Below are 20,911 nucleotides of genomic sequence, written 5' to 3'. Positions count from 1 at the left end.
TACATACTTCCAAAGTTCTCTAAACTTCAAAATGATCTGAACACCTAATTTAGGATCCACTAGATCTTTGCTGTTCAAGGACAGTTGGTAGACCAGCACTTGATTCAGTAAATCTTATTTGGAGCCCAAGATTCCACATTTGTACAAGTTTCAAGCACTGCCAGTCTGGTCCACGAACAAGACTTTGAGCAGCAAGACACTAAGCTATGGCAATCAGAAACAGACTTCGAAATAACTGAGATGATGGAATTTGTTGTACCAAAGTCCCTGCAATTCACCAAATCTGGAAAATGTCTTATTCAACACATCATACAATCACAATTATGTCTATAAAGTATTTCAGAATTTACGCGGAACTCTGACTCGACTACATATATAAAGACAAGAGGTTCCATGTTGGCAGACATGTTGCCTACGATTTAACTTACATAATACAATTTTCACAGTTATGGAGATGAGCTGCACAGTCTTCATACGTGGGCACACACGACAGAGGAACTACCCCGATTTTAATTTGGACAACTGTGGGAAGGTCTTTATTTAAAGACATTACAATCATTCTGAAAGTGGGATTCAGTCTAAGTATAGTTTTAAACTACAGTTGTGGTATAGCTTCTGCTTTTTATAATCCTAGTAGGGTCTGTGTTTTCCTGAGAATGGTGTGACTCTTACCCTTAGATCTGTATCTGTTAGAATAGGAATCGTTAGTTGTGCAGTATCTAAAGCTTTAGGATTAAAATTGTATGTATCTGGTCAAAAAGTGGCCCAATTCCCAGCAGCTTCAACAACATGGTACTGAAAGGCCCCACTTCTTGGGTGTACTGGAGGTAGAATTAAGACCTTTTCTTAAAAAAAATGAAAATAGAATTATGTTGAAGTGAAGTCATACTGTAATGTGTAAAAGAGTGTTTAGGGAGACGTGGAAAGCAAACTATTTGACGGCCACGGCTCTTTACAACCGCTTGAGAAGAAAGCCGAAGTTAGCTGCTTGCTACGAAAGACGCAGCAAGATCCTTGCTTCACAAGCTGCTGGGCACCGGCGACGCTTGAATAAATCCTCCTCCTAACCTTGGAAGATGTATGACTTTGGGATTTCAGAGGTTTCCAGAAATACACGAAATGCAGAAAACACTTCCCTCCTTTGCCAAAACACGCCTGCCCTTTGTTTACATTACATTTCCCCCTTCTATATGTTGGAAATAATAAGATCCCTCATAGCATAGATAAGATTGAACATAGGGTAAGGCAAATGGGAGGCAGCTCAGCCCATTCTGTCTTGAAATCTTCCTTCACACCTCTCTCCGAAATGTAAATATGGACTCAGTCCAGGTTTCCCAGTCCGAATGACTTTGGCTGAGGGCGGTTGGTATGGAAGTCATTTCCCTTCTAGGTGCAGTAGCTGCTTTCCACAGACTCAACAAAGACACAAAATATCATTAACATCTGATTCTGAAAAGGTTGACAACCACTTCTTTGTTTTACCCAGCAGTCTGGGGAAAGCTGCTGCGCATTACTCTATCATGAGCAAAATTATACCTATTAGGCTCTGATATGAGTATTGGAATATTTCTCTCATTTGTGCACAGCGCCGAAGCTTGAATATGCCTATTGTTTTCACAGTATCCATTACATATTTTAAATGGCATGGAATGATCATATATGTAAACATTACTTCAGCTGAGGCTGAGGGATGCTTGGCAAGGCAAGAGAGGCTGTCTGATCTCCTTGGGCCTTGGTTTCAGGAAAAGGGTGCCAAGGGACTTTGGGGGGATGGCTGATGGTTACAGAAAGGAGTGAGATGGATTGACCGATGGGTGCTGCTACATTAAAGAAGTCTGGACCCCTTCCTTTGGTACACACAGAAAGCTGCAGGCCTCAAACTAGCTCCCCTATTTTGTGGCACACAGGAGGAGGATGAAAGGCTTGCCTGAGGGTCTGAAAGAGCAAGAGGGAAGAGTAGAAGGGGAGTAGGCTTACTGGTTGCAACTTCAGGAATCATGAATAAGGAAGGAGGGGAAATGCCTCCAAATTTAAAAACACTTCTAAAATAACTATTAATAATCACATTCTCTAAGATAAAAGCAAGAATCCTAAACTGTTTTTTTAAGCACTGATGTTTTTCTTTCAGTCTTCAGAACAGGAAATGGAATTAGCCTAAAAACATGAAATCAACTGATTAAGAATTCCTGAAACTTCCCAGGGTCATGAGATGCACTGCACAGCCCTTGCCTCACTGTAGTAAACCTTGTAAGCAGAAACATTTCTGCACACCGGACACTGATGCTTGTAGCAATCTGTAATCTTCATCACTTACAGAACTGAGTATGAGCCTTCATCCCAAGGTCGGAGTCTTGGAACCCTAAACTCAAGTTGGAATGTTTATTGATATTTTTCTAAGAAACACTCTCAAAATTATCCTGGCATTATTCTCACCATTCGTCTGATTTAGAGTGCACTCCCCCCCCCCAAACCCCGCTTTTTAGATTAGACTTTGATTTCCCAGATAATCAGGAACATAAACACAGGGAGTAAGGAAAAAGGTCATTATTTGAAGAATTTGAGCCATACAGATAGACAAAAAGTTTCCTCTAGGCCAAATGTACACCAAAATGTTTATTGTGCTAAATAATTCTGTTTCCTTGATAGATAGCTCACACTCACTTTGAGTCTGAAGACCTGGCCTTAGGCAACCTTACAATAACAAACTTGTAGCTGTTTACCGCTTCAGAAAGGAATAAAATTGCTTCTTACTCTACTGAGTTGTTCTACAGCAAATGAAGTCAACAGACACACTTTTGAGCAGCACCCTATGTTCATTACGCTACACTTAGAAAAAACAAGACACATGAGAGAATGGTCTTATCTCCAACTAAATCTTGAGCTTCTTACCTGCAAAGACAAAGTCAAACTGCAGCAAAGGATTTAAATGATGAGCAAAAATCAGATCGAAACTGGCAAATGAGTGATACAGTTTGGAGACGCCACTGGGATATCAAAGGCAAAAGAGATCCCATCAAGGGGTCAGCGGAGGCTTTATCAAGGAAGTAAGACTTGCCCACCAAGGAGATCATTGCTACTTAGCAGAATTAAAAGATTAACACAAGGTAGTAGGGTTTTCCAAAACCATACTTTAAATAGCTTTCTTTCAGTCTGGCTGGCTTCTTTTTCTGTTAGGAATTTTTTAAAATACCCATTCTGCTTGTCAGTAGGCTGTCTCTTTTTAAAAACATGAGACATCTTAATGATCGATCAATCCAGTGACATTGAAAAAGATAGGCTATAGCAGTAGCCATTTGGGGAAACTCAGCTGTGCTGTCTCCTGCCTATTATGTTGAAATGAGATGGAGACAAGCTGTCCTCACTACAACCAAATACACTCCCCCCAGCACATCCGCACTACTGCACTCCAGGTTCCAGGCCCTCCAAGCTTTGTTTATCTTTACAGAACCACATGCCCACTCATCCCCATCCCTGCACGTGCGCACACGCGCACACACACACAGCATAATCTCACTCAAGAAATACTCTAGTTATAGCCCTTAGGTATAAGTAGATAGGTTTTCTTAGCAACATAAGAGAGTTTCTATTTCTCTTCAGGCATTACTGAGCATATGCAGAAGTCCAATGGGTAAGCACCATACTTTCCAATGAGGTTAGGATTTTATTAGTCCCAAATAAAGGGCTATTGCGCAGTAATGCTACAATTAGCTCACATCACCCAAAGGACAATGGTGGCAGTGTTTCCCGAGAACTGATGAGGATTCCAGGTGTTTTGAACGGGGGTGATTATTCTCCCAACTCTAGCAACTAGTCAAGTTGCTGTTATAAGTCCCAAGTGCAAAGAATTTGTTTGTAACGTCCAAGGCAGGGCAGTATCTAAATTATTTGGAAAATGTTTTGCAAAGAAAAGAGCTGCAATTTATTAATTCTTAACAGGTGCAAAACAGAAGAGCTCAAAATCACTGATTTGTTATTTAACCCAAGATGCTTTAAACTGAGAGAACTGTATAAAAATCTACTGCGATTCAGAGGAAATAACCCAAGGAGTTTGTAAATCTTCACTAGTTCTTAAGCAATCTAGTCACATTTAGTAGCTCATAACACTGACTGATCTCTTTTCCATGAAATGAAATCCGAGCTAAATTCCATTAACACCTCTTCCCCAAGTCGACATTTCTCCTGCCCCTTGGCTCTCCCCTCTTCAGAGCTCTTTCTCAAACTTCAGGTAGGAGGAGCACAACCTGGGAAGCAAAGATGGTACAAGATTCAACTTGGAACAGGATTCTTGCCCAACTTTGTCCCAACAAACAGCGGCTTTCGGTCCAGTTAATTGACTTCTTTGTCACTCTGGATTAAAGGATCACTCAGATCCCTTGCAGTGCTAACATTGTATGTCACCATACTTCTCTGAAAAGTGTTCTTTCTCCTCTCATCATCCTTTTCCTCATCCTTCTTGGACTTGCCAGACATCAGAATGGAGCAATCTTACATATCACCTCTTGTACCTGGGAAGCCAAACTGGGCTTTCCTCAGTGTCCCACCCTTACTAGGTGCTTAAGTCTGAAATAAAATGCATGGATTCAGAAGGTCAAGCACTACGGATATTCCAAACTCACCCAGTGCTGGCCTACGCAATTAGTATATAAAAGAGCAATAATTAAAGATAAAGGGTAGCTTGTAATGTTTTAAACTGACTAAAGAGGAAAAGCATGTGAACTTTTGAAGACAAGTTGTAACAAGGGTTTGATATATTGCATTGGAATCAAGCAGAGTCTCATGTTTTAGCAGCCAGTAGTTATACACCAGAAAGGAAGTTAGAACCAAAGCCCTGAAATGCAGGAGGAGGGTACATGCTTAGTTTATTTTCTCAGATTAAATATCTAGCCCTAAAGTGATGCAATCATAATTGACATTTTAATAACAATCCAGACAGAATACCTTTTGCGCATTGGATAATATACAGTTACTTGATACCATGGGTAATAAAATTGTATTTTAAATACCATAAATGCCAAAGAAAAAGAAAGCTTCCACTAAAAATAAACCTCTATCAGAAAAAAAAAAGAAAGAAAGAAAGAACACTAATTTTTCCCAAAAAGCTCTCATGTTTTAAACTCAGGGCAGGGATGACAAGATCGTTATCTACTTACAATGAAATGTTCTACTTTCCTTATATTGATTTAGGTACAAGCTTTGTAGAATTCTGGATACATAATCAAACATGGCACATACACACAAAAAAAGCTACACATGGATACCCATCCCACAAGCTTTGGAAAAGGGAAAGACAATGGTCTTTTAAAGAGAGAGAGAAGAAGAGAAAAACGTAACATCATCTTTAACTTCAAATACAAGCACCTTCATTGAATGTTTATAGAATTCAGATGCAAAAACAAAGACATGCAGCAATGTACACATGCAAGATCATCACAATGGATGAAATAGTCTTCACTTGATAATCAAAGCACTGCAGAGCAGCAGCCTTCACCCCATTTAAAAGATAGAGCTCAGATAGCCTAGCAATCTCTCTGGCTTCTGTGACTGGTCAACGATGCAGCCATGCTGTCACTCTGACCTTCCAACTCCTGGTCCAATGCTTTTTACACTGCACCTTGCTGTTCCCACGCCATAAAAATGAAAAATGCATTCCAGGATTCCCAGTCTCTGCCACTGCAGCAGCTCCTAAAAAGATTTCAAAGAGCCGGGCTCTTCCCCCGTATGCCATTTTACTTCTCTCATATCCAGAGCCTGTCAAGGGTGTGCTCTGTACGACTAATTGCTTGGTGACAATTTAGGAGATGGAAGGTGTTTTAGGAGCTCTACTCTAGGCAAGTTCAAGTTCCCCTGAAGCCCATTTTCCAAAATGAGGGTTAAATAAGACACAGCTCTTAGTTCTTTTTGTCTAATAGGATACCACAGCCATTCTCCAGGGAAAAGAAAGGAAGGAAGGAAGGAAGGAGAGAGAAAAGAAAAGAAAAAAATCTGAGTCCACATGAGATGTGGAACTCTGGATCTCTTTGCCTACTGTTTGTATTTTCCTTCCCTATTATTTGTGCAACAACAAATGATGCAAAAATGTAGCCACTTCTCAAGAAATCCCATACTATCTTTAAAATTAGTCAATTTACACAAACCTTTAACTTCTAACCTTTTAACTTACGCAACGCCCAACTTACGCACGCCCTGCATCTGCATCCCTGCTCCACCACCATCACCACTACTAATACCACCAAAAAAAAAAAAAAAAAAAAAAGTTCCTTTTCTTTTACTATCCACCTACCATCAGATCTACGAAATAAAAAATCTCACTCACACCTGAGGTCTCCATCAGCCTCCCTCCCCAACCTCTGCCCCATCTAATCGCCTCCTGGGTTTTGTTTTGTATTTTGCTTTGACAATTCTCCTTCATGGATTTTATTTATTCAGCCCTTCCTCTCCATTTCTGCACCGGGAAACAATCTTCCATGGGTTTCCCATGTTCATACACTGGGCCTCCTGAGCAAAGAGCATGTTAATTAAATAGCAGGCAGCTTAGGAAGCTAGAGATTCGGGAAAGATTTAGAGATGCATCTTTCCAGAGACATTTCTTTACATCCAGGGTTATAAACCTAGAGATGCCTTTCCCCTCTCATATGGAGGAGATTGGCTTATATTACAGATAATACATATTATCTCTCTCTGGAGGGAAGATGGGAAGATATGCTAGTGACCCTATAAAAGATCAGAATGTACTAAAGTTTAGGGTCCTCTCCTGGGGAACACCCCATGTTTACACACATAGGTAACACTCAACACTTATGGAGTCACCCCGTGGGAATTAGGGCACAGGGACTCATGCAGGTGGCTGCTCTAGCTGCTGTTTTTGTTGTGGGTAATAAATCATCTGTCTCTAACCCCGAGTCTTGGGTTTCTCTCAGTATTTGTATGTTCAGCTGTGATAGACTAACTTGTTAGTGCACAAGTAGGAGGAAATTCAGATCCTTCCCAGTTACTACCTACTGCCAGCGCCAGTACCTTAGCTTAGCTCAAAACTACCCGCTGACCTGGTTTGTTTCAGTTCTCCGTGGTGGTGTTCCTACTTCATTCCCCTTCCCTTGCTGAATATGTTCTCCTTTTAGTCATCAGAATGATTACCTAAAACTCAACTGTAACACTGACCCTTGCTTGCTGAAAGCCTTCTGGAGGCTCACAGGTTTTGGAAAAAGAGGTAACTTTTTAGCATGGCCCTGCATCTGACTCCATCCTGACATGTCTCCAAATCCTGAGTGTTCTCTGACATTTGCACCAGAGCTATCCCATGCTCCCTTCCTCCTCTCTGCCTGGAATGCCTTCTACCACCTCCTTCTCCAACCCATCACCATTTTTACAGGATGAAAACTTCATTTCAAAACCTAACTGAAATACTACCTCCTCTGGGAAGACTTCCTATACTCCTCAGAACATTAGGTTCTCTTTCTTGCTTATCAGGGACATGGCATAAATGTGCATGTGAGACACTGATTAATGTTCTTTGTTCACAGGTTTGTCCAATCCCCTGGATTGTGAGCTCTCTCAGTACAACATTGTATTTCCCCCTGTAATACAGAATATACATTCAATTAACATTTATTGAACAAATGAATGAGCAGAAAAACACTGAAATCTTTTCAAAGGTCTTGGTTATCCTTTTTTTTTTTTTTAATCTCCATGAGCCCTCCGTCCAATCTTGTGATGATCTCCAAGGAAGCCACACATGTTGTCTTCGCAGGCTCTGTCGACACATGGAGAACGACAAGCAAGGCTATTGCGCTCTTCATCACAAAGTGCATTGCATATTATATACTTTTGCCACCACTTCAGCTATAGGCATCCCTCTAAACCCAAACTGAAAGTGGCCTCAGAGATTTGGAAAAGAGCAAGCTGTATAACAGTTGACTTAGATAACTGAGTCATGTTTGAAATATTTAAGGCTTTTGTTTACTTACATTTTATTTATAAAGATTTAATGGCTCTCTCTTCCACTGAGTCAAGGAAATGAAGCCATTTCATCCAGTCAATCAATTAATCTAACCTTCAAATCTAGAGTGCCAGTGAGTCTGATGAACCTGATTCTCAAGCTGGAAGACCAGCCTATTGGGCTTTGTTGCTGGCTGCCACAGGAAGAATAATTTCGCTGGAAAAAGGATGAGCAAGGCCACCAATCATGAAGGCAAAAACAGAGCAAAGACTGAAAAACTTAAAATAGGAGAAGGAGAGTATCAGGTAACATTTTCATTGGGACTGAAACTTTAATTGGGAGGATAAGTGTTCATTACAGACTTTGTCCCTGGAATACTTTGGCTAAGAGATTCCAATGAGTGTTAAAATCATTACCGAATGGCCTCAATCTAAACAAACACCCACCTTTTCCATTTCACACTGAGATGAAATTACTTCGCTGTGTACTACTGAAAAAAAACCTGGGGTTGTCAGTTTCTCCTTTCCCAGAGGGATTGTGAAAGTTTTTTCTCTTTCTCCGTATCCCTCTGCTTTTCAAATTTAGATGTTAGTCTTCTGAAAAAGTTTTCTATCAAGCACTTAGACTAGTGCCTGACTTAAGTGACACCAGCATTTCTGCCCAGTGCGAAGCTGATTTTCCATAAAGCACACACGGGGCCGTACCATCTGAGCAGAGGAAGCTCTGACAAGCATCTGACTTAGGGGAAACACAAGCCCAAGGCTTTTTATAAACAAGAATCATCATGAAACAGAAGCCAGTTTAGCTGAAGTGAAAAGAGCAGCAGGAATGGACAAAAAAGATGATACCCAAACTTCAAGAAAGGAGTGGTTTCACTGGAAAAATGTCTGTCCTGTACTTTCAGTTACTCTAGTTGTCTGGCTCTTCCTAATTGACAGATCAGGAAATGCAAAGCCTTTCTCCAGTCAGGTTCATTAGCATGCAGGAACCTGAGGCTTTGTGCCTAGAGCAACTTTTTATTATAAAGAAGATAAAAATGATGTATTGCATATTATATTCCATCAGCAGAGATCATGAAGATCATAATACATGAAATACAACCTTGCCTTGCCCCACCTATCAATAGATAGATTACACGGTGCGGTTCCGTGCTTCAGCTTGTCTTCCTTCTTATTTTTTTTTTTTCCCACAAGAAATGCACATAATGAAACCTGTAAAGCAAATCACTCAAAAGAGTGATTGGAAACAAATTAAAATGAGTAGTGTTTAAATAATTAACACCTGCCAAATGAGGAAAAGGGGCCTTATTGCTGATATTAAATCACATCCTTTAATGTCTGAAACAGATGACAGTAAGTAATTCCAAACAGTCAAGACAGGAAGCTAAATTTTAGTTCTTGGAAAGTTGAATGAGTTTCAATAAAGTTGACTGAAAAGGGGGAAAAAAAGCTTCATTTTGATTTAGTTAATTCTACTGCACAAAGCTGGGCTTGAATTAAAACTTTTCTCTGGTTTAATATACTATAAATGAACAGCTTTAAGTCATGGTTTAAAATATATGCATTATTCAGAAAGCTAATGATGTAGGTTCCACCTGGTTACCGTGGAATCTTGTATGTAAAAATTGAGGGTAGTCTTCTTACTGAGAAAAAATCTTAGTCTTTCCAAGTTTCCAGTCAATAAATATAACTCACAATAGTGCTGCCAGATAGGCAAATAAGGATACCCCATGCCTGCCCACCCACCAACAGAAGAAAACCCAAAAGACGAGTATTATCCCAGTCTGGACCAAAACTGAGAATTTTACAAGCACTGAGCAAATAATCCTTAACTCTATTAATGCATGAAGAAGCAAATGGTATAATACAGCTGGGTTTAAAGAGTAATGAAAACTTCAGCAGCTCTGTGCATTCCTAACTCACTTGGGGTTTTATGTCCAGTCACTGAACTAGACTTGAGTGACGGTCTTCATCGCCAAAGGCTCCTTTCCATCTCAGCCCCTTGGACTGCAAGAATTGGGAACTACAGTGAGGTCCTCAGTTCAGAATCGCACCACTTTGCACAACCCGGCATACAAACTAGGCAACAGTGTGACCGTCTGTGGTCTTGTTTCATTTCTTACTTTGTTTTGTGGAGGGCGGCAGTTGAGGAAAATAAGAGAAGGTGATGACATTAGCTCCCCTTCACATTAATGTTACCATTCATTTTAATTGGAGTTAGTGTTGCAACTATCTTCCTATAAATTAACAAGGCTCTCTGACAACTCAGATGCTTCGTATTAAAACACATTCAGAAAGTAACTACTCTGAAACTTAAATGGTCCACTTTAGGGATCTTGGCTATTTAACAGGGTTAAAAAAAAAAAAAACAACTATATAATGACATTCTCTCCAATAAGAACTACCTATTTGTAAAATACTATAACCTGTCCAAATCAGGACAATGACAACCTTTATGATATAAGTAATGATCTACTTGTTTTGCTGCACTTCTTTCAAACCACAGCCTCATTATTAAAACATCTTTTGCAAAAAGTTATCATCGGATCTAATAACATGTTCCCCAGAAAGTGAGTTGGTACTTACTGGCACATGATCAGAAGTCATTTACTCGGGGAAAAAAAAAATATGACGTGAACTCCTTCCTGTTTATTTTTTATTTCTTCTTTTGTAAAACCTAAACTCTTTAAATAATTATATTTTAACCATTTCGAGATTGTATTTCTGGTAGGTTGACCATAGAGTCTAAGGAAATGCTTCCAGCTGAAGGCTTCTCATTCACCACAGCATCTGAAGAATTTGTTTATCTCCTCAAAAAACCCAAGCATGCCTTTTTCCCCCTATGAGGACAAGTTCCCAGACACTATACAAATTGCTAGTACCACCTACTGGCAAAAAAACCAGAACCAACCTAGTAACTCTTAATCAAATGTAGACAAGAAATGATACCCAATGACAAGCTGATAGACCATCTTGATGTTTTATGGAACCCAAGCTCATCTAATCCCACAAAAACAGGTTTTTAAAATATAATTCTACCTTTATAAAAGAGTTTTAAATCCCTCATATATGAGGATCCATTATTATTCCCATAATATAGATGAAATATTATGTGCACTACCTAGGTTAAAATAGTAAGTCAGAAAGGACTTTTCAAGCTATCCTTCATTTTCATTTAATTTCAGTTTCTAACATGGTGCTGTAATTTACAAGCTTCATGTTTGTGATTCCAAGGATGACAAGCTCCAGAGTGGACAGTATGAAATTAGATGCCATCCCACTTAATTTATCATATTGCTGACCAATTATTCCATGAGAGTTAGTCTTGCCAGTCTGCTCTTTCAGAGAGCAGAGAATTGCCATTGTTATAGCCTTCTCTTCAGCCTCAAGAAAGTCTGAGACAAGTTCAGTCACGGAGATCGGCTGCTTTTGCTTGATTAATAGCTTCAGATGAGTTGCTTCTTCCATACTGCTTTTCTTATGTTCAACATTCATGATTCCATCTTTTCCCTCCTCATTTCATTCCAGGTGAATTCACAGTGTAGCACAGTAGTTAAAGCTTTGGAATTACACAGATTGGATTCAAGTCTCAGTTTTGCCACCTGCTAGCTGCATGACTTACAATTCCTTCACTCCTTCACTGAACAAGTATTTGTCATGTACCTACTGTGAACACACAGTGCTCCAGGAAAATTCAGTGAAAATAAAGATAAAAGTGCTGTCCTTGTGGTACTCACATATGAGTATGTTCCAGACAACACCAAAACCAAAAACGAGTTTTATAAGATGAAATCTGGGGAGTTCACTTAGCTCAGTGCTTAAAACATACATAGCAAATGGTCCAACAACGGCAGTTTAAAAATTATGTCACTAAGGATGACAGCTAAAACAGGGAAGCTCTGTCTCTTCCCTCACCCCTCTCCTGACAGCATCAAGAGTTATATAACCATGACTTTCATTTCAAGTGACTGAGTAGATCATATGACCAAAAGAACAACTACAACTGGTCATTTCAAACAAAAGTCCCAGCCTGAGGTAGAATACACTTTTAAGCCATCAAACAGAAACTACAGGCCTCACCGTCAAGCATATATGCACACAGGTTTTTTCAGGTGAGTAGCCTCTGGAGAGATGCAGTGAGAAGAAGTACTGCATAGGGGAATTAGCCAAGTATGTTTAGCTTTCATTATTAGCTTGTGACCCGAGCCAAATTCACACTTTCTTTGCAACCTGGATTATAAACATACTAACTGCATACCATGTTCTGTTTATGCTGCCTAGAATGCTCTCCTCTGCCTGCCTTTCTCCTACACTGTTGAAATTCTGCTCATCTTGCAGAACTTCCCTGATCAACTATCTCAAATAGCAGTCCCTCGTGTCCTAGTCTTCCTCTCTCCCTTTATCAGCTCTTATTTATCTTCATAGCTTGTCTTGCCACGTGAGATTAGAAGCTTGATTCTTTGTTTACAGCTTGCCTCTCTGCTCTAGAATACCAGCAAAGGTTTTGGCTTTCTAATCTTTACTGAAACCCCAGCACCTAGAACAGACCTTGATCCAAACTGCAGCAATGTAAAAAATTGTTTCAAAAGTCGAATAAATATATTTAAAATTGCCTACAATTTCACTGGGATCATAGATCTAGTGAATTCCACCCCCTAGATGTTTCAGTGGTTAGAAGAGTTCCTTGACCCTAAATTACAAATCTTAGTCTGAATTCCAGCTTATTTGTCTAACATTCCAAATGTTAGGCAATAAAGTAAAACTAAAAAATATGTCAAATGTTGCTCTTGGATTTTTTAGTTGAGGTTCTTATACTGAGGAGACCTGTAGCTCCTAACACCTTAAGTAAGGAACACTAAAAATGACAAGGAAACCTGCTTTACCATCTTTCCTTTGTTCTCCACACCCATGTTTCTCAAACCACCTGGAAGGCTTCTGAAAGGCAGATGGTTGGCCCCACCCACAGAGCTTCCGGTTCAGCAGTCAAGGGTGAAGCCCATGAATTTACATTTCTAACAAGTTCTGCAGTGAAGCTGATGCTGCTGATCAGGGACTCCTTTTCGAGAATCACAGCTGATTTCACAAGGCAAAAGCAAAACCAAAAAAAATCTGCTAGAGCCCTTTACACTTTCATCCTAACTTTGCCTCAGTTGACCCTATAAGAAAAGTAATAATTGTATTCACTCCCTGATTTAACAAACTTGAAAGTTATGTTCTGGGAGTGTGGGCAAGTTTTGTGTTTTAGTTCCATAATGAAATCTAAGCTTCAGCATCATTAACCAATCTGCTTCATAATGAAAATTAATTATTATGGTCATTAGACTAAATGGCTTCTGTCATCTGCAAAGACATAATTGGTACAGAAAATTGTTTCACAAGTATGAAATAATCAATCAGCAAAGGCTGGCTGTACCCATGATTTTTTTTTTCTCCTACTAGTTTCCAGTGGACCAACCCAGAAGTCACTTAAGAACAGGAAGGGGGTGGGAGATGGCATGGATTACTCTGACAAGCAGTGGGGGATGTGTGCCCTATGCATTCTATACTATACAACATCGTCTTGAAAGTCATCTCTTCATAATTCAACTTTTCATAATTCCAAGGGAAAGACAAACCTTAGGGAAACTAGGATGGGGCTGAAGAAAAGTACTCACTCCCTAAGGCATATTCTACAAAAATGGCACCCTTTAAACAGATTTAAATTAATATGGTAACATGATAGTGGGAAAGATGGTGGTAAAAAATCAGCAAACAATGCAATGGGAAATATGCACAAATGAAATACCAGAAATGAAACCATGAAAGGCATTGAGGAGAAAGTCACAGAAAACAACTGTCTTATGGACTCACCAGTGTAGGCCCCACCTCCTCCACACATGCTGCTAAGTTTGTGTCATCAGATGACCACACCTCTGAGAGGAGCTGGACATCAATCCTGGGGAACTGCCAGAGGGAGCTTGCTTGGCAATCAACATCCTTCAAAGGTGCAAAACTGCTTTTTCATTTTCATTGGTTTTTAAACTCCACATACTTGAAACAAGGCTCTCTCTAGAAGGCTAGTTTCCTCTCTGAATATACAAATCTACAAAGTCATTTAACAAATATTTATTTCACATCTACTTCTTCAGGGTGCAAGATTTAAAAAGCATTTATTAGGTGACTGGGATGGAAAAAGACAACGTTATAAAAGAAATAGAAACCTTGTTCTCTACCCTTAAGAATTGAAAATCTGGTTGTAGAGACAAAAATAAACAAAAGTAATTACATCAGAACAATACATATTAACATATCTCCCAGTAAGAATATAAAAGCAATTTAATTAGAGAGGAAAATTTTCCTTATGGGTTAGCATGAGGCGATATCAAATGCAGACTCAGATGCATCTGTGGGTATAGATGAATATTCTTATGAATGAGAGGCTGATTTTGACCCCAATATATGCACAAAACAAATGGATGTTGACATGTGCAAAGACGACTGGAATCATTTAAGCTGATAAATAAATTACTAAATTAAGCAGCCTCAATCAAGCATTGTTTGTAGGGATACCATACTACCAAAGTTTATCATGTTTGCTTTGAAGAAATGTTCCTCATGCAAAAATGCAGCTAATTGTACATTGTTCTCAATAATATCAGATGTAGAAGGTAGCAATTTAGGGAAGATTGCTCCTAAGATAACAATATTGAACAAATATATAATAATAATGGTCTATCATGAATTCAAAAACAGGGTCAGCTACTCTATGCATGCTTCCCTACCGCCCCTCATCCTCCGGAATAAGGGAGGATGTAGGGAACCAGAGCAAACTGAACCATGCGCTTTCCATTTTGAGCCTACTTCTTCCTCTGATTGCAGTGTAAGCACTTGACTGTTTTTACTGCTTCATCAGTATCAACCAGAAAAGGACCTGAACACAGACAGCCCCGTGGACACGCAAAGTCTAACAGTCTTCATTAAAATGAAGAAACTGACGCATCCATCTATCTCAGTGGGAGTTAGTTGCTTACATATATCTGAGGGATTTGGCTGAGTACAACATTTTTTTCCAATCCCCATTGTTTATAACAAGTCTTTTATCATCTTGAAGTCTGAATTAACATTTCTGTCTCTACCAGCTTAGTTGTTTTTCCATTTGGCAAACTCTAGGTTTTTCCTGTTGTCTTCCCTTTGGGGCATGAATTAGCATAGTTGTGCAATGTTTATTGTTTGTTATTCCTTCATTTTTTGATGTCATCCTTGAAGATGTCAAATCCTCTTCCCTGAGTTGTACTGGAAAAGCTGAAGATTTCCATGAAGGGGGGGTGGTTGGGGAAGATAGAATATTTGATAGGAGTCTGGGACTTTATTGGTGAAGCTGTTTTGTTTTAAGCATATTCAGCAAGCTGTTCTCTTAAGGGCTATTTCAGTAGACTCTCCCACAAACCTTATCCCAACACACACACACACACACACACACACACACACACACACACACACACCATTGTTCTAATTGTAGAGTCCAGAGAGTAGTTGCAGATAAGGAGTTCCACAATATGAAGGCAGTAAGCAATATAACTAGAAGTTCCATCTTTGGAGTGAAATTATCTCCTAGTTTTAAATCCTAGCATTGTACCTTACCACCTGTGATACTGAACCTCTTATTCAACCATGTAGAACTTGAGTTGTTGATTCCATGAAATAAGAGAAAAAATACCACCCAGGAACAGTGTGAGGAATAAACAGTATAAATAAAATGTTTAGTATAATGCCTGCTAAACACACCACTAAGATACACAAATATCAATAATTATAGCTTTCGAATGATTAAGATAAGAGCTTAGGAATAAGTATCAATTTTTGATGATCAAGGGGTAAATTATTCTGTCTGTAGATTATTTAATAGCCAGATTCCTTATCCCCACAGCCCTCATTTTTCTATTCACACAAGCCATCTCATTTCTTATTCTGACAACCTCCCCTAGACTGTCAAAGGGACAGGAAGTAAAATCATTTCTAGTACTATTTCATAGCACTAATACAGGTGCATTGGGAAAGCAGTTGAATTAAAAAATGGCACATTAGCTATTAAAGATTCAATTATCTCTATTCTTCCTTCCCCCACTTGAGGAAAGTCAGCAATAAGGGGGAAAAAAGGCATTGCATTAAAGTGCTTTAGGAATGTCTTGGGGAAAATAAATATGCAATCTAAATGCAAGGTATCATTATATTATTATCACACTGCATTCATTTAATAAGAGATTAAAGTGTTCTGGTTCACAGCAACTAAACTTGCTTCAAACTTTCCCACGGTTTCTTTCATATTCTTTATATGAAAGAGGCTCCCATTTAGGACAATTGCTGCAATATGTTGGTTTTAATTTAAGCCCCTTTTGGAGATTGCAAGTATCTTTAATCCAATCATAAAATTAACTGCTCACTTGTTTTCTCAAATTCATTCCTTCCCAAGCTAAGGCAAGCTCACCCCATCATATTAGGTGAATAACAATAAGAAGTCTGCAGCCCCTTATTCCACTATATTCTAGGTTACATTCCCTAACCCCTTCCTTCCAGAGCTCCAAGAAGAAAGAGAGCTGGGCAATCTCAGGGATTTTGAGAGGTCTGACAAATCTGCATGACACTGTCTGGTATGGGTTGGTTTCTCTAAAGGCAGACACTAAGAAGGAGTTCAGGGTGCAATATTTTTATCAGAGATCACACTTGGGAAGGAGAAGAAAGAGAATGAAGCAGAGGAGGAAATCAAATTGTGTGGTAGATCCCACAAAGCCTTAGTCCACCTAGCAGAGTTCTCAAGCAAGTGTTTTGCCATCAGAACACCTTTCATACGGAACGCCTGGATGCCTCAGTGGGTTAAGCCTCTGTCTTTGGCTCAGGTCATGATCTTGGGGTCCTGGGATGGAGCCCTACATTGAGCTCTCTGCTCAGCAGGGAGCCTGCTTCCCCCCCTCTCTCTCTGCCTGCCTCTCTACCTGTGATCTCTCTGTCAAATAAATAAGTAAAATCTTTAAAAAGAAAAAAAAAAGAAAGAAAACACCTCTCACAAGACAGAATGCCGGATTTTTACATCTCTGTCACGCTTAGTCATTCCATGTGACTGAGGACTGAGACAACAAGTCCTTCCTTAAGAAGATCTGGGTCCCTCAAGCTCCTCCTCTCAAGACTACCCTCCCTTTCCCAATTGCAAAAGCAATGTGTAGATGGACGGCCAAATGTTTTCATCAGGGTCCAACACAGAGTCCCTTCTAGTTAAATATTCTGCCAGCAGGAAGTAAAATAACTTTAAAAGAGTAGAGACAAACAAGCAATGACCATTCCTGGCACCATCATTATCCCCTTTCCTTCTATTTATTCCTTCTCCATTAACCCTTATGTTACTGAACAGACACCACCTTCTACCCAGTAACCCAAAGTGGAAATTTAGAGGGCATCCTTGATCCCTTCCTTCTCCACATCTCCACATTCAGCTAGTTGCAATTCCTACAGAATCTATCTTCTCCTACCCTCTTCCCCTTATCTTCTTCATCTGCTCACACAACCTAAGATCAGGTTTTATTGCTTCTCATTACACCTACTTTCCCTTCAACCCTCCACAAGTGCCTCCCCATTCTGGGAAGGCTTCCCTAATCCCAACCTCTGCAGGCCTCTTAAAGACCTCTTGCCATCCGTTATCCAAGTGTTGGTTTACTTGGTCATCTCTCTACTGGACTTATTTGAATTATTATCCCAGCATCTAACATGATGATTCATACCCAAAAAGATCCTTAATATCTGTATGTTAAATGTGTTTATAGTCCAGCTGTTATATGAGAAGCACTGTGCTAACTTGGGCTGTGGGGCCACTAAGGAACAGCCTCTGTCCTCTAGGAGATTAAATGCAATCATATCAAAGGGGAGAAGGAAAGGAAAGCAAGCATCAGGACACTAGAAAGGAAATCAAAACAGAACAATACCAACAACAAAAATGCATGTGAAAATGAAGCAACTGTGAGAGAAACATGAAAGCAGACCAAAGAAGCTATAGAAGGGAAAGAAATGCTGTAAAGACTTATCTCCCAAACTACCAATTGAATGATGGAAAACTACTATGGAAGAAAGCCAGAGGAAGGCAAGGCCTATTCTAGCCATATTTAAAATGGCCAGGGGGCACCTGGGTGGCTCAGTCACTTAAGCATCCAACTCTTGGTTTAGGCTCAGGTCATGATCTCCTGGTCAAGAAATGGGAGTCCCATGTTCGGCTCCACCCTTAGCACATGGGGACTGCTTAAAGAGTCTGTCCTTCTGCCCCTCCCTCCACGCGCATGCACTCATTTTCTCTCTTTCTAAAAAAACAATAAATCTAAAAAATTTTATTTAAAAATAAATAAATAAAATGGCCAGAGACCAGGATAAATGAGGGAACAACTAAGTTAATCAATTAATTTATGTTAAATAAAAATTTAAATGACCAGAAAGCATGAATCAATCCTTTATAGATTTTGACATCACCCCTTGTCTTAGTTCCTACTAAGCCCGGCAGGCTTGGAAAATAAATAAAAAGTACTAACCAAAATTTAGCAGAAACCTACTCACAGTTCATATTTCATGAGACAAAATCATAAGGTATAATATAAGATTTTATTGGGCAGGCAACAACAAGAGGCCCCAGCCCTGTACACATTGACATTTCTTTTTTTTTTTTTTGACATTTCTTTTTTTTAACAAAATGAAAATCATATACAACTCATTAAGAAGAAAATGAAATAAGGCTCTGACTCCTTGCTAATATAGACACATACAAAATGGACTAGGAAATGCACAATCGTATTTTATATCAGATCGCAATGTTCTCGATCTTATTCTTATACATAACCCCACCTCAACTCAGAGGCAGACACAGAATAGTGAAACCAAGTAATGAAAGCCTTTTAGGAGAGACAAACTCCAAGGTGACATATAAAAATGGGAAATACAAAAAGAGGAAATCTGTTGCATTCCTAGAAGATACAGGAGATATGAATGAACATATCAATAGCATTAAAGATATCAGGGGCACAAAAATACCTTGAAAAGTTTAAAAAAAAAAAAGGACTTACTAGAATATTCTAGTCCTTCCCCATTTCATTTAATATATTTTTCCCTCTCAATTCCTAATTGTTCAGCATTACTAAATTCTCAGTCCTCAACTGTCTTTTTTCTCATAACAACCTTAAATTACCTTTAAAATAGTCCTAAATAATCCTAAAATTCTGAGATTTGCTGCTGTGTAGCTTTCTCAAAAATCATAAGAATTTCAGTTTGAGTCTATTCATATTAAAGATATCATTTAAATGGTATCGCATTTCACCTTTTTTGTTTCCAAAACCATGATCAAATTCAGACTGATACTACCTCTCCTATGGACCCAAACCTGAGCCAGGCCACGCGCCGCTCCTTCATCACTGTGCTTAATGCACTCTCTTCGTAGACTGTGCCCTGTTCGGATGTCCCGATTCTTCACCCTAGTCAGGATTCCAGACTTGGGCCTTAAGACTCCAAACTCCTCATAGGTATTCAAGAACTTCCATTATCTGGCTCTTTCCACTGTCTCACATTGTTAGTCGCTCCTAAAACAACGCCTTCATTCCAACCAGCACACCAGGTCTCCGTCCATCCAGTACCTTCAGAGCACACAAAGGATACTGCACTGTGAATAGTAGTCCAGAAGCTAAAAGATGTTGTTTAAAGAACATGTTGTTTAAAGAACATGTTGTTTAAAGAACATGTTGTTTAAAGCGGGGGGGGGGCATTCAAACTCAAGTCTTTCTCATTCCAAAGCTGCCCTCACTGGTTTTTGAATCTTTTGTGTCCAAAAGCTGGTACTCTTCACCACTCTGCCCTGTCTTTCCTACCAACCAAGGCAAGCATAAATTGGGAACAACAAAAAAATTCCATCTCCATTAATAACCACATTAGCCAAGACTTACACACGGCGCAATTTTGAAAGACAAGCACATATTTAAAGATTGATGCCTCACTTAAATATATATGCTAAAAATAGCATGAAATGAAAGTATATTTAACTGATCCTAGCTCCTTGATATAAAACAAAAAATATATGAATCAAAGGCTTCTATGAAATCAGAAAATACTTCCATGAGCTAATGAAGGCTTTCAAAAAGTATCTCCTGGAAGAAAAAAGAAACAAATAGACTTATAATTACACATTTCTCTCCTCACAGGACAATGAGATAGAATTTGATCTCTTTCACGCAAATATATGTGCCTATGAGTTTACGTCAGTTTCATTCTCTCCTTATACTGAAATCAAAGCATATGTACAGCAGTTTCTCCTTTCTTAGTAGTGTTGAAGTCCTCAGAGCAGGGATCTATCCAAAGCCTATAATACTATGTTTGTGAGAGGCTGCAAAGTGGTGGTCTGAAGACTCAATCTGGCCTGCATGTGTGTGCCGTTGACCCATGCAGTAATCTCCTTTAACTGAATTAATCTCCAACATTCAAAATTCAAGAAATTTCACATGAAAATCCAGATTTCTAGACTTCCTTAGGAATACAGAGATCTGGGAACACTAGGCACACTTTCTTCCTAGACCACTAGCTACTTCCTGTAGTTGGTGACTGGAGTGGGCTCCGTAATTCCATAGTCCCATTTGGCTGGTCCTTCACACAGGGCTCCTGCCTTGTCTTAGAGGTATTTCATTCCATATCCTCAGGTGGTTAAAAGTGATCAGATCTTTGAAAGCATTTGTAGAAAGGGAGAGCACAATGGAAAATGTAGGATGAACAGAAATAGAAAATCAGAAAATAATTCCAGGGTTTTTTTGTTTTGTCTTTTGTTGTGTTTGAAATTGTTCACTGAAATGCTTTTTTTCTGTGAAGATGAAAAGTGCAACACAGTTCCTTCCAGACTTCCTGATCTTTTTTCTGTCTCATCTGCTACTTGTAAAGTGTACTTAAAAAAAAAAAAAAAAAAGGAAGAGAAAAGTAAACTAAAGAGATA

The 20,911-nt window shown here is 39.2% G+C and overlaps 1 long non-coding RNA gene across 2 annotated transcripts in view; it reads right to left on the bottom strand.

Annotated features, from left to right (window-relative positions):
• LOC122904357 overlaps positions 1-19,571 on the bottom strand; it is a 107,252-nt gene extending 87,681 nt beyond the window's left edge. For both annotated transcript variants that reach the window (XR_006384195.1, XR_006384194.1), the window contains exon 1: positions 19,322-19,571. This is a non-coding gene — a long non-coding RNA (uncharacterized LOC122904357). The remainder of the gene's footprint in view (positions 1-19,321) is intronic.
• Between the last annotated feature and the right edge of the window lie 1,340 nt (positions 19,572-20,911).

This window comes from Neovison vison, chromosome 4 (genome assembly GCF_020171115.1).
Source record: "Neovison vison isolate M4711 chromosome 4, ASM_NN_V1, whole genome shotgun sequence".
Lineage (NCBI taxonomy): Eukaryota > Metazoa > Chordata > Mammalia > Carnivora > Mustelidae > Neogale > Neogale vison.
This window is presented reverse-complemented; position numbering and strand designations above follow the sequence as displayed.